Source organism: Mercenaria mercenaria, chromosome 9 (genome assembly GCF_021730395.1).
Source record: "Mercenaria mercenaria strain notata chromosome 9, MADL_Memer_1, whole genome shotgun sequence".
Classification (NCBI taxonomy): Eukaryota; Metazoa; Mollusca; class Bivalvia; order Venerida; family Veneridae; genus Mercenaria; species Mercenaria mercenaria.
In genome coordinates this window covers 6,811,987-6,827,009 of record NC_069369.1, presented here as the reverse complement: position 1 = coordinate 6,827,009, position 15,023 = coordinate 6,811,987, and the positions used below count along the sequence as shown (strand labels likewise).

The window sequence follows — 15,023 nt, the reverse complement described above, 5'->3', positions numbered from 1 at the left end:
GGACAGGTATAGTGACCATGCACAGACACAGCCAATTTTCTCAGAGGGGGTTCGATCCCCTGCCCCCCCCCCCCCCCCACACACACACCCTGGAAATTTTGCACTTCATTTTTTGCATTCTTAGTTTCTTTTAGATAAATAATATGAATTATGTCGGGGTCGTATGTAGCAGCAGCCGCATATACTTTATATGCAGTCCTAATGTTGCCTTTTTCGAAAAAAAAAAACATTTTCTTTCCTTCTTGTCTTATTTCCTTTTTTAAAGCTTTTCCAGAGGGGGTCCGGACCCCCGGTCCCCCCCCCCCCCTCTGGATCCGCGCATGGTGACATATCATGCTTTCTGTTTATGCAGGTAAACTTGTGTTTGGTAAAACTTCAACAGAGCACAATTGTCTGAACAGTGTACAAACTCATTACTGTTTTTTCAGGCAAGAGTGGAAAAAAAGTGGTAGACAATGAAAGCAGTAACATCTTTATTAAAAAAAAAATAAACAATGAGACAAACATTTCCAACATATTTGGACGGTTCAAAATCCCATGTTAAACATACGATAAAGCCCGAAACGCGTGAAAATGTTCCGAATGTAAATCGGGTGAAGTAGGCGCTCTATGTATAGAGTTAGATTATGCGTCTAGATTGATTAAACTGGGCGAGTCTACTTACTTATTACTTGAGGATGAAAAAAAAAATGTTGCTCTTAAACAAGGGTGGCGGTTGAACTACTAAAAGTACAACAACAGTTAATTCACAACAAATCGTACGGTATGTTTTATAATCAGTAGAAGCTAGTCGTATTTACGCTTATGAGACCTGTTTCACCCATAAGTAAAGAATTCACAGGTCCATCATGAAATATTTTCCCCAGCGCGCATATACTTTACCTATTCAATATGATCGAGGCCTCGATCAATGATTATACCTGATGTCGTTGCTATTTAACTAGCAAATACTGTATCTTCATTTCATGCTATAAAATGTTTGCTAATATTGCTCTCTCTCTCTCTCTCTCTCTCTCTCTGTCTGTCTCGAGCCTTTGAAAGGTTTTTCTATAAATGAGGCTGAAGTGAACATGTTCCCTTTAATCAGTGTATACCGTTTTTAATTGCTGTACTTTGTTCAGATAACTGTTGGTTTAGTTTGACCTCGTTGTATTAATACAGGGTTTATACATATTTTCACTGAAACAGAAACGGTTTAATTGCTTTCGATGATTCAAATGAATCTTTTTATCATTTCTTTTATTACTTTGCAATATCAAGTTTGGAAGTACTTTGTTTTGTTGGCATACGGTAATTCTATAAAAGGATGAAGCTGAACTTAAAATTACGAATGTCTAGACCCAAAGTCTCGATTGATAAAATAGAAGGAGTGGAAACTTCACAGGTCGCTCAACACGCCAAAAACGAAAATGTTGCTGGCTCGGTTTGATTGAGCCTGTTCATGGACGGTAGTGGAAATGGATGCTAAGGGTTGAGCAGAACTCAACATTTACACATGCTACAAGTATTGTTATTTTTTATATTCTTTGGTAAAGCACAATTTTATGTTATCTTGTGGCTTATCATGCTGTGTATTACTTTTTGCTTCAGATAAGTAAAAACGTTTGCTAATTTCGACACTGATTTCGAATTCTTGTATGGTATCAAAATTGTATGTCAAATGAATTCGATGCAATTTCGTGAATAGATTTAATATGCCGATTATATATGTAACAGCATATATATATATTCTTTAGCGTTATTTTGGTTCACTTTAGTTTAACAAATTGAAAATAGTACTTGTATTGTGTCTGTATTGTTTATTATGTATATAAATGAGAAGAAACAAGTGATCGAGTATTACAGTGGCAATACAGAAGTCCCCTGCCGTTATAAAACATTGTTAGTATTCGTCCCTGGTGGTTGTTGGCAACTGTGTTAAGACTTAAAATGCTTCAAGGCATTTAGGAGCTAAGAAACAAAAACTGCTTTTACTTACATTTCAATAGCGACCTTGCAAGCATACATCATGTACAAGACACATTGACTCATCACAGAGAACATTTGTGAGCAGTTTTAAGATACTCCATCAATGCCCATAAAAGGTATGGAGTGGAAACAAATATTTACTTGACCTTAAATAGTGATCTTCACCTTTGACCAAAAACCATGGGTCATGTGTGCGGAATATAGTCTAATCATAGGAAACATTTCTATATAGTGATAAAAAACACCCTTCAATGCAATATGTCACATTGTCTCATCATGGGGCACGTTTGTGTATACCACTAAGATAACTAATCAATGCATATAAAGTTAAGGAGGGGAAACAATTTTTTACTTGACCTTCAATAGTGACATTGACCATAGACCTACAAGTCTAAGTCATGTACGTGCATTATCTACATCTTGCCCTCTATATACGTACCAAGTTTTAGGACCCTAGCTTCAACACTTTTCGAGTAATTGCTGGATCCAGATTTGCAGACGAATGGACAAACATTCCTACAGTCCCATCCGGTGTTCCACCGGTAGGGGATTAATAATGATAGAAAAGCCCAACGGTAGTATGTTACATTTAACGGAAAACCTGTTAAATAAACAAAGTGCAACTTGCCGCTTCCAAACACTCTAACAAACTGTCCTTAAAAGAAAGTACTCGGAAGAAATACATATTTGAGAAAACCAGAGAAAATTGATTTTAGATAGCTATATAAGAGGTACATCACTCGCTAGAGACTAGATATTGTAAGGCGAACGATGTTCAATTTCAGACATTATTCCCTGTGATGTGCGAATGACGTCAATTCAATAATGGCCTTTTTTGACACTTCTTTTTATTTGTTGTCTCTTATTTCTTGGTTTCTTAATCAATCGCAGAAATCGAGATAGATATGAGAGACAGCCTAGTATGAACACAAGTTTCTCATCACCTCTTTAAGGATCATGATTATAATACTTCTTTATGAAAAAGGAATTTCATCATGGAATAAATTTCTTTTATTTTTTTTGAAAAGTAAAATACCTTTTTTTCCTTACTCCTCTAGCCATATAACTAGACAAAACTTCTTTCTGAAGGTGCTTTAAGCAAGCCGATATCAAGTATCTGCAAATGTGCGAATAACATTTGTTGTAGAAATCAATAAACTGGTAGCACTCAACAATTTCTGACGCATTCTATTTTCAGACTGCTTAACTTAAAAATCTGAGAGTGCAGATGCTATACGCAAAAGTGACATTTTGTAGTCAATGCACTTAAATATCAATACTCCAGCGGGTAATAGAAAATAAAGCCGAGAAAATTGAGTTTCAGTAACAAATAATTTGTTGTTTAACTGTGATAAATGATTGAATGTACGTCATAAAGGAATTTATGTTCTCTTGAGAAATAACTCTATGTTATTTTTCAGTAGGTACACAAGAGCTATAATTTCTGCTTCTATTACTCTAATCCAGTCCATACAATATAACATGCCTCGATTAATCAATTTCACGCACGAGCAGGTCACGGGTGTGGTCAACTATATCATTTTATATTTCAAACCGGTTTATTCCTTCACAAATAATTAAGCAGACAAGTCGATAGTTCGTGTACAAAAATACCCACCCTCCTCACCCTAACAATTCTGAAGAAAAATTCTGCTGCTGTTTTATGTATTTTCAGCGCCAATACACCAGGTCATGCCACATACTGCCACGCCAGTGTATAGTGCCTTTTATGGATAGAGACAATCATTCTTCCAAGAAGTAAATAGTTCGCCACCAAGTATGAAGGCTTCATTACGGATTGTTTTAGAATTTGTTTATGGATATGAAAGTGTTTCATTTACGTAATTCATCGTTTTTATGCCCCCAGCATCTACTGATGCGGGAGGCATATAGTGAATGTCCTGTCCGTCCGTCCGTTCGTTCGTTCGTCCGTCCGTTCGTATGAGGTTAACCAGGTGGGACCGTTTCGTCTAGCATCAATACCTCTAACTAGAATGACTTGATACTAATGCAGATGTGGCCTGTGGCCGTTCCTCGTCTTCAGACGTCGCCTGACCTCGGTTTTTTATCTTGACCTCGAGCTTGACCTCGTTTTGGGCTTGGGTTGCTTTGTATCGGCAGGGATGTCACCGGGGACATCAAGCGTTTATTGAACGCAGCTCAATGTATATTTGTTTTCATTTTAATTTAGTATTTATTTGAATATTTGATTTGTCTAAATGTTACGACCTGTATAATGTTCAATTTTTTCATTTAATACCCGAAAAACGAATGTAATTGATCAAGGAAGTCGGGGGGTGGAGACACCTTTCTATTTGCAGCATTGGATATCACTACCTCCCCCCCCCCCCACTCCAAACAAAAAAAAAACAAACAAACAAAAAAAAAAAACAAAACACTAAAAGATGAGGGTGAAATAAAAATTAAAAAGATATATAAATAGGAATTAGGGGTTAGACAGCCGGCTCGCAGTTTCCCGACTTCCCGTTCAAAAAGCCCAGTCATTTAAATGAAATAGACTGTGAAATTTTTAAGGTTGTGTAACAAAAGAAACTGCTCAATTTTATTCAGTTAAGAAAATATTATATTTTGTAAGGTATGATAATTTTGTAGTATCAAGTAAACACGCACGCAGCAGCGGTCTTGTTTATTTTGCTGCAAAGTATCATCTTCTTAAGAGCCATAAAATATCATTTTTAAAGACTTAAGTTTTAATTGTTAGTCGTGACATTTGTTCTTATCATGGCCGATACATTGCTGCATAAACATAGCAAAAATATGTTCCGACAAACAGGTGCAGGAGTAGTAATATCTTTTTGGCAATTTTATTCAAATTTATACAGTAACTGATGTCCGCCCGTTACATGTGAGCTTATAAATAAAAATTATGATCCACAAAATTGGCTTGCCTTTGAATGGCTTTTGATACAACGGCTGTATCGCAAAAATCTAAGCTCACTTCCTAGGTTGGCCACTAGATCAGCATCTTAAGTTTCGAGTTCGACTGGCCTTCTCTTATTATTGGTGTTAAGGGCGTGCGCTTCTTAACCGTTAGAGGGGGCCTTGACCTACATGGTCGGCCGTTCAACCAAATTCCTCGAATTGACTGTATCTTATATTAAACAGGGATTACAACTCTTCGGCCAATTGATCTTAGATCCGTCGAAAGTTGTTTATAAATGTGTACTTGTAAGTCAGTACATATTGTATATTTATATATTTGTGGATCACTTTGCTACAAACCTCTTACGCTTGGGTATGTTGAAACAGACATCACCCCCCCCCCCGTTTATGTTCTTGAGTGCCGCTTAGTGCAGTTGATTGTTCGGAGGGTTAACTATTGCGCGGCACAAGTTGCCCGATCCTCACCTTTGCATCTGTGTCTGTTGCGTACAATGTATAATAGTGTTATAATAATGTATTCTCTTGCACTTGCGATGGATCCATATTTTTATTGTTTTAATACATTATCATGATATTGAGAATTCGTTGAACATCTTGGCCTCGGATTTTCGGTAGCTGCATTTGCTAGCACAATTCGCATTCTTTCCCCTCCATTGTCTAGTATATGTGTGCTTATCATAAATAGAGCTTCAGCATCATAGCGTTGCCTATTTTGTTTCTATGCATTTTGGCTAGAAATCTATCATTTCATGCTTTTTCAATTTTTATGATACTTCCATCTCATACAATATGCCATTATATTTCATTAATTTCTGTAATAATATTATAATAATAAAAGTCACGGCCTTATCCCATTCAATCAGTATTTGTTATTTATTGTCAATAGTCAGAAGCGACAGGCTGCTCTTACTAATATATCGTTTAAATCTAGGCCAATTCTCCTCATGGTTAAAACAACATGTCTCTCAGAGTGTGGGCGAGTCTGTCGCTTCTTATATTCATGTCCTGCTGATAAAATAATTACGTAATACATTGAAGAACGTGTCAATTTATTTCTCAAAAGCAATCATTCTTTCTCTAAGGACGTGCTTTATTATCTTTGTATTTGATTAAAACACAATAGAGAAACAAATACATTAATTAAGAACTCTGTGATACTTAAATTTACATTGCATAAATTGTGTGTCTGAATGATTTAATTAGGAGCCAAAGAAGTATTTTATAGCTCTTTGTAGGAGCGTACGTTCCTTTTTATGAGGAACTGAGAGTTAATAACACTGAAAGAGCTGTATCCGTGTATGTCATATATGTTGACCATGACATTTCATGCTTGTTAAAATTCTGTTACTATGGCAATAGCTTTCGTTCTTTTTTATTAGTTTTGGTTTACCTCAGCTTACAGAAGACGTCAATAAATAGTGTTTTATAAGGACCTAGTAGCAATCCCATCTTCCTATTTCATAGTCTGTCTGGTCGGGCGAACAAAGGTCTTAAAATTATCACACAATCTGTTATATACTCAAATGTAAACGAAGTGATACAGACCATACATAGATCCTTATAACATTAATTATATAAGATACGAAATAAGCAATCTCTAATCTAGATTATTAAACAACATGAAAAGAGAGAAATTCCGACATTTGCTGTCCTTAATAATGTTTTTGTCTCCTCTACTTTCAAAGGAAACTCAATACGTCCACATTTATGATAGTGGCTTAGTTATTGGCGCATGCAAGAAAATAATATACAATGCATTTATATTCATAATAAAAATACAATTCAGTCCTTCTTAACAGCAAAATTACAATTAATCAGAAACGAGCAATACACACATTTATAAATTTTTTACCTGATATAGACAGCTTTTGCAATGGTGTATTTACTCTTGTTCTTTGTTTTAACGCAGTTTTCCTTTTATCTCTGAAATGCAGAAAAGAAAATATCATATTAAAGTCATATCTCCCTGATCTCGAATCATCTCTAAGTTGTTGAGATGTGCAGCAATTACTTGCAAAATTCAACAACTGTTATCATTTCGGAACCGTAAACTAATTAAGTTTAAGCTTGTTTTGTCTAGCAAACAAGATTTGAGCCGTGCCATGGGAAAACCAACATAGTGGGTATGCGACCAGCATGGATCCAGACCAGCCTGCGCATCCGCGCAGTCTGGTCAGGCTCCATGCTGTTCGCTAACAGTTTCTCCAATTCCAATAGGCTTTAAAAGCGAACAGCATGGAGCCTGACCAGACTGCGCGGATGCGCAGGCTGGTCTGGATCCATGCTGTTCGCATACCCACTATGTTGGTTTTCTCATGGCACAGCTCATTTATTTCGTAAACGTGCTAGATTCGGCTTTTATACGTCATGCAAACTTTTCAATCTTTCTACGCTGCACATAAAATCCATGAAGAAAAAATGAGCTCCGTTTGTTTCACGGCTTTCATGAAAATATTATTATTGAATTGCTGAGGCTGCAGTAATATAACAAAATATTTGCCATGTTATAGACGAGAACCATTCGAGTAATTTATTTCTTTGTATTGATATAAAAAATTACTACTAGTATACGGTAATTCATGACCTCGTATTGATATGAACATTTACAATGTCAACAATCATTTCTGCGGAAAAATTAAAAATAGTTATGAACTGCATATAAGTGTCTTTAGCTGGAGTCGCACCGACATAATTGCGTCTTATGACGACTTTCCATTTTTCATGTTGGAGGAAGACCAGGGGTGCCCTCAGGGCATTGCTTCAAGTATCTGGATGACTTTCTCAAATGAAGAATTCTTCTTCAAACCCACATTGGAAAGGGTCAGCATTAAAGTTAGCTTCGATGAAATTATTTTTTGAAGTTTCCATGAAAAGTGTTTATTCACTAAGTCTTGTTAATTTTCAATATTACATGTTCAATTTAAAATATTGACTAATTATTTTCTATCTTTTCAATATGCCGAATTCGTGCGCATTAAAGCATTTAGTCTGGACAAGAAATAAAAAAACAAAACAAAAAAAAACAGCATGTTTACAGGATATCTCATGCATTGAAGTAAATATAATTTCATTCACCTGAAGCAGTGTTAACAACCAGTCAATTTATCACATACTCGGTTTAAGTCAGGGAGCGGTAATGAAAAGTGCAATACCTCTCGTGTTCTCTAGCGTATTCTAGCAAACGTATAAACTGAATCACCCTATGATCCCAAAGAACCCGAACATGTAACAACGGCGAGCCCAAGTACGGTTAGAATTCTAGAACCGCCAACCGGCTTTGTAATACCTGCTTTTTGAATACAGTATATATTAAGGGGTACAGTTGTTTAGGATTATGTAATTTAAAAATATTATTTTAGATACAACTAAATTCATCACATAGCTGAAAATTATACAAGATGCGCTGGTTGACTTGTTTATATCAACAAATAAAGAAGCGTTCTTCAAAATCTTATAAATTTGAGCTCGACAGAGTAATCTTAATTCATACCATTTATTCATGCTTGATTATTGTTTGTCTATTTTTGTTAGAATACGTTTGATATACAAAATGTGACAATATTTTAATGTGTAACACATTTTTATCGCACTAATTTCGGAAAGAATAAGTAAGCATTATATTTTGATATAAAAAAAGTGTAGCAGTAATAAACAAGAGATCTAAAAAGCGGGACAATATACGTCCGCAGTTCTATAGCAAAGGAGAAGTGGGGTGGGGGGGGGGGGGGGGGGGGGGGGGGAGGCGGTGAATATGTCTGATGTGGAAGTAATGTGGCGGTGGGCGGAAGTTGGGAGGTTTTATGCGCTGATGGAATACTAAGGCATAAGAAACTAAAGACGGAATATTTCTTTGGTGGGGGCGACGGGGGAGGGGGCTTATATAGACAGGGGTAGGGGGAGTAATGTGGATTGTTGTTGCACTCCTCAATCTTATTTGCAAAATTGTCTCATCACCACAAAACTATCTTCAAAGTTTAGAGTCATTACATTAATCTCCGCACACTAAACACAAAGAATATATTTGAAATTTGAATCAATTCGTAAAATAGATCTTCACCAGTTCAGGTTCTCTGCATATCGTCTCATCGCCACCTTTGAAGTCAAACCTTGAATAGTTGGTTTAAACAATATTTTATTCATATAGATACATTCACAACACGAAACGCTACATAATTAAGGCATGAAGGATTGAGTAGAAAGCTAAGCTTATTTGAAACTCTAACTTTGAATAGTTATCAAGTAATGCTCCGGACTCAAAATATGAGGGCCAAATTGATCTTTAAGCTCCATTTGTGACCTTAACATTTTCCCTACCAACCTGGTTCATGCGCTCTGTATATTGTGTCATCACCACCTACCTATATACCAAGTTTAAAGTCCATATCTTGAATAGTTATTGAGTTATGCTCCGTACCCGGAATATGACGCGTCATAACATAACGCGTCCGTTTTTCAAAAAAGGAGGTATGAAAAGTGTCTTACTGTACAAGATATGAAACGTATATCGGTATCATTTGTAAATGCATGGCAACAGTTACATATAGAGATAAAATCAATGTATCAAAAACTGCCTCTGATTACATTGGATTCGTCTTTGATTTAAACTTATTAGGGTAAAATGCAAGCATAGTGTAGATTATCTTATTTAGACTGCATTTAAAGGTCATATATTTAATTTACAGCGGTAAAAGCCAATATTAGAAATGGGAAAACATTGCAGGCAAACATCCAAAACATCTTCAACAAGTTACATTGTCTCTCAGTATGAAGGCGGTTTTCTTTAAAGTTCCAGATTTGAGAGAGGTAAGTATTGATAACTAGTATAACAATATGTACAATCGTTACTGAAAAAAAACCCAGCTACAACAGCTATAACAGTGTCTCAAAAACGGGAAAGGAAGGAAGCTAAACAACTGTTGTATCTTATGGACAGGACGGCATAAAAAAAGAGGGAAATTGCAACAGATGCCAGTCTATCGATTTGTATATGACAAAGCTTTATATTACACAATTTACATCACAGTACATGCTATTTTATGATTTATTTGCGTGTTTCTTTCACTTCAGTCTCATAAAACTTAGGAATACGTTTTCTACAAAATAATTTATATGTAGTCAAAATGCTAGAGCTTCTCATCCTCAGCACGTAGAATTTATTGATCACATAAAAAGATAACACAAAGTAAATACTGGTAATACATAAATATATTTTTACTTTGTGATTCTTTTCCCTTGTGATAGGTGTCTAACACAGAGATATACTTTATAACATACATATTTATTTAAATATAATAATTGACATATTCTAAAGCTAATTTAACGAAATTTAAGTGTAAAGTGAACAAATACTTTTTTCTTTACATCTGTCATTCGTCAAGTTAATTGTAACAAATCGTTTTTGGAATACAGCATCAACTGTGCAATAATAAAACTATGTAAAATACATTTATATTATACTTATTTTTGCGTTCTTAAATTAATCTCTTGTTTAAAAGTATATAACTGAGACAGAAAGTCTTGCAACTGACTGACTGTGAAATATGGAGTAGCTGAAATGTATTTAGCATTTAAGTTAATATGTGTTATGATCAGAAAATAGCAAAAAGTAGTGAAAGAAAATATCTATCAATAAATACATGCTCCAAAACATGTAGCATATCATATAAAGCTCGGAAATTTCACAGAACAAAATGCTTTGATTGCTATATTATGTGTGTAAATCACACACTAGAGACCTGGTATACTTTAGAGTTTCAGACAGTATTGCCTGTAGTGTACCGATGACGTCAATTCAATAATGACTTTCTGGCATATCGTTATGTTTGTAAAACGTCTAAAGGAGGCGGCGGTAATCTAGGTTATGTTTTTTTTTTATGTTCTACAAAAACATGGAAAATATAGTAAATACGTGTAAGAAATAGAGGAACATAACCTTAAAAGAGCCGATCTGAATAAGAAATAATTATTTTTAACGAAGCGTAACCAAATTGTACTTTGATCCATAAAACGCTACTTTTTATATTTTCTTGAAAGACATATCTATCTTTTCTAACTCGAATTGTGGATTTATTTTCATTTTACCGATTTGACATTATAATAGCAAACAAATGATCCAAACAAGTGATCGAAAGAAAGACGTCTAACTTTTTCTCAGTACTTGATTTGTTATTAAATATAAGGAACTTCGTGATATTTCAATGCAATCACCAAACTTCTTTGTATTTCATAGGTCATGAACTGTTTATGACAGCTTGAAACTACTGATCTATTTGCTTAATTAAATGCTTTGTAAGGTCGTTGTACGGCCGCCCACTGTGACACAGTAACACAATTCGCTTTATTTGTTTAATTGATCAACGCTTTAACTGATCGAGGCAGACAGACATATTTTCTGCTAAGATGTCTGTTATTATCTAGTGAAATAAATTGTAAACGTATTAGAGAAGAAACCCCATTAGATCCAACATCTATCGCTGTATTATCCGACAGAAATGATTATATGATTTCAAAAGACTAACAAAACAATATTCTTGGAACGAAGGTGACTTCAGCTTCATTATTGCATGCACTCTTGTTTGTATTGTACACATCATAGGACTTTCAACAAGCAAAACTAAACGATTGAAGGTCCTGTGTCAACACCACCTATTGAATTAAACCACATTCAGCTGGTATACAGAGGTTCTTCTTATGTTTCCTCCTGGTTGATGACGATTGTGGCGATGGCGACAATGATGATGATGATGACGATTATTATTATTATTATTATTATTGTTTCATTTATGAATTGTCTTGTTCTTATTTAGCTGGGATTCAAGCCTACTTTAAGCGGATCATTATAACAATACAATTTGTAAGACGTATAAAAAATTGTCCCGTGACTATGTAAAACAATAGTTTCAGGTATCTTTGTATCCAAAATCTCGGAGTATTTACTCCATCATTACACAAAGGTATGGGCAAAACAGCTAGTGTCTTTTATTCCTATGTCGACGGTCGTATTAAACATTCTCAATGACCTTCATCAAAAATATCGGGTATTAGGGTGAGGATATCCAGTTCCTTATATACAGCCACTTTCCTTTTAGATAATACACTGATGAAGGTGAAAGTATGCATGTATTTTAGATCAGGTGGCTGGTGCAGACGTGATACCAGAACATTTTGTATTGAAAAATGCAAAACAAATGCCTTGCATGAGATGAAGTTTAGCATTGTGGATACAATGAAATGTAGTTTTTTTACGAATAAACGCTGTGGAATTAATTACATATCTCCGATCCAACAAATAAATTTAGTTTGTATGTTCCAAAAAGGAAAAATTTGCTTACACGAACAGGACAGAATGATAGATTTTAATTATACTGCTTTAAAACATATCTGGAATCGTGCTATGTATTTTTTTCTATAAACATTGTCATTTTCACTTCTCTAACAAACTTATGTGTTACACGTGTAAACAGCTGAAAATAGCTCCTTCCAGTTTCATAAAGACACTTTCACTTTGAAATCTGGAAGATATCTTGTTTGTGACATTTACGATTGTTTCATTCACTTACACACCACAGTAATTTCAGTGGCTTTGTGAAATCAAGAAATAAGTACTCAATTAGACTTAGTAATTAACGAACTTTACAGTAATTGCATGAAGTGCTAAAGATAAAGTGATAAGATTTGTGCATATTGAATGACGGATATTCGAAAGAACCTGTGGCACTTTATATTGCATCTCTGCATTTTTAAACAGAAATAACTATACATTGTTGCCAAGAAAATATTTACTTTCTCGGATGACTTCTGACTATTTCAAAAGCTAACAGTACACATTTTATGTATTCAATTTCAGTAAAGTTTTGTGTCACAGCTATATATAAAGGTACACTGGGACTTTGTATGGATCTAAAAGCATTTTGCGACATGTAATATTTTGTCATATAAATACTCGCTAAATTATCATATAATCTGATTATTACAAACGTAAAGATAATAACAGAATTATGATAGTTTTATGGCTAAATTAATTATAAAAGGTCACAGACAGCTAGTGCGCCAATCTTCTTTTAATGACTTTGGCTAGATATGCACTGGTAATGTTGTCCCAAACATTGATAAAATTTAAACAAATCGTCGATGTACTATTGTGGAAATAAGTATATATGCATTACTTTATAACACATAAAAACTAGTTTTAGACGGATGCACAACAATAGTGATGTTCTGTCCACACAAATAATTCTGTACCCACTGTCTCTATGACGTATTAAACAAAATTGTCTGAGCTGCATTCATATCAATGAGTAGTAAATGATTAGATAAAGACAGTTATTACAACAGTAGAACTGCAACCAGTTCTCTACGTTTTCAGAACAAAGTTGCCAACCTATTGCAAATGAAACTGTACAACCAGTGATAAAATTTGTACCTGTTTTGGGCAGCTAGTCCATGTTCTAACGCAAATTTCCGTCTAATAATAATATGGTTGTAATCCGGAAAAGAAAACAATCAAAGATCCGTTTACTCAAAATATTCTGAAGATGCAAATTGCACTTCTTACAATTTCCAATACAGCATGTTCAGACTTTTCCTCTTGAAATATACAATGCAGTTTATACGCTGCTAGAATCGAATTTTGAACGTCATGATGAAATTAAAAGCCTCTTTCTTTCAAACGCAAACAAGAGCGCCTTCATAGAAAATATGATTTCTTGTTCCAGCGCTATTCATATATCTGGAAATATTGACTTTCAAACTGATATTTATTGGATCTTTTTACTGAACTGTTCAGACTGTAGCCATGTAACAGTTTGCCGCCTATTAGAATACCTCCTTTCATGCCCCATGTCTTCGTATTTACGTATAAAAAAACAACACAATGTATATGTTTATCAAGAAGCAGGATTTGCATTTCAATTAGCTCTGATGTTCTGCAATAAAATTAAATCTGCCCTTTGTTATGCAGTCTATGAATTTTGTTGACTTTTATGCATTACAAAAAGCGGCAACAGCGTTTATATTTTGATCATTATCCGCTTAAAGAAAAAGAGTGAAAACATAGATGATTCTAAAGAGCGATTCAATGTCCTGTTGTAGAACATTTGTCAAAGACACAACATTAAAAACTGATAACGAGTTTTACAAATCAAACTAATTCTAATTTGGTAAAATAATATAAACATATGTATTTACAAACAACAACATGTTTAATAACACAACGTTAAATCATGTTACCAAATATATCCCATTATTAATATGATGCTTACACATCCTCGAAGACTAAAGTTAAAATGATAATTGTCTGTTGAAGCAATGCTAAATTTTCTTATTCGACCAATATATATTCTTGATAGTTTGTTCCAGAATTCGATTAGACTAAGTCTGTTAAGTAAAGACTGAAAATATTGTTGATTACGAAATCAAAATAATAGTTATTTGTACTAAATTTAGTAAGTGTTAAAAGATCACCTTTCTTCCATCGGCAGACGTATCTTTATGGCTCATCCAAGGTAATCGCAAATATCTATATCTGACATAATGGAAATTAAACGGATATAATAAAACCTATCCATGTACAATCAATACATTAAATACTGTCCTTGATTATTTTTAATTCTGCTTGGTTTCAGTTGTGGGCAATATATTTAATCAGAAAGAACATGTAAACCCATCAAATATTCCTGCTGGATAAAGATACTTAGATAAATACGTGAAGTCAGTAAGTGATAAAATACATGAAGAGGTAAACAAATGGCATCCATTGTGTGATACACATTAGAAAAAGATTCTTTGGAAGCATAAAACGCAACCAAGGAAAATTTCAGCAAACTCGATTTCGATTTGACCGAGTCGGTCAACGAAAACCATTGAAATAACAGATGTATGCGGTATAAAACATTTCTAGCCGTATTGATATTGTTGATTCTGTTTTACTCAAAGAATCTTTAAATGTGTAAAAAAAGAGAAGTGAAACGGATAATCAGGAAACGCCAAAATGCAGCAAATTCGACCTTCACAGACAGACAAACAAATCCTCAACGCAATAAACATAGAAAACACAAACTGCTACAGAACAATAAACATTACTAGACAACAACAAGTCATATAACATGTATCAAAATTTTTACCGTCTATACCGTCTTGGTAGTTTTTGTAAT

General features: G+C 34.4%; 1 protein-coding gene across 6 annotated transcripts in view; it reads right to left on the bottom strand.

Annotated features, from left to right (window-relative positions):
• LOC123546415 (cGMP-specific 3',5'-cyclic phosphodiesterase-like) overlaps positions 1–15,023 on the bottom strand; it is a 128,715-nt gene that overhangs the window by 83,762 nt on the left and 29,930 nt on the right. For all 6 annotated transcript variants that reach the window (XR_008372310.1, XM_053550765.1, XM_053550764.1 and 3 more), the window contains exon 2: positions 6,725–6,795. The gene's annotated coding sequence lies outside the window, so the exon portion shown is untranslated. The remainder of the gene's footprint in view (positions 1–6,724; positions 6,796–15,023) is intronic.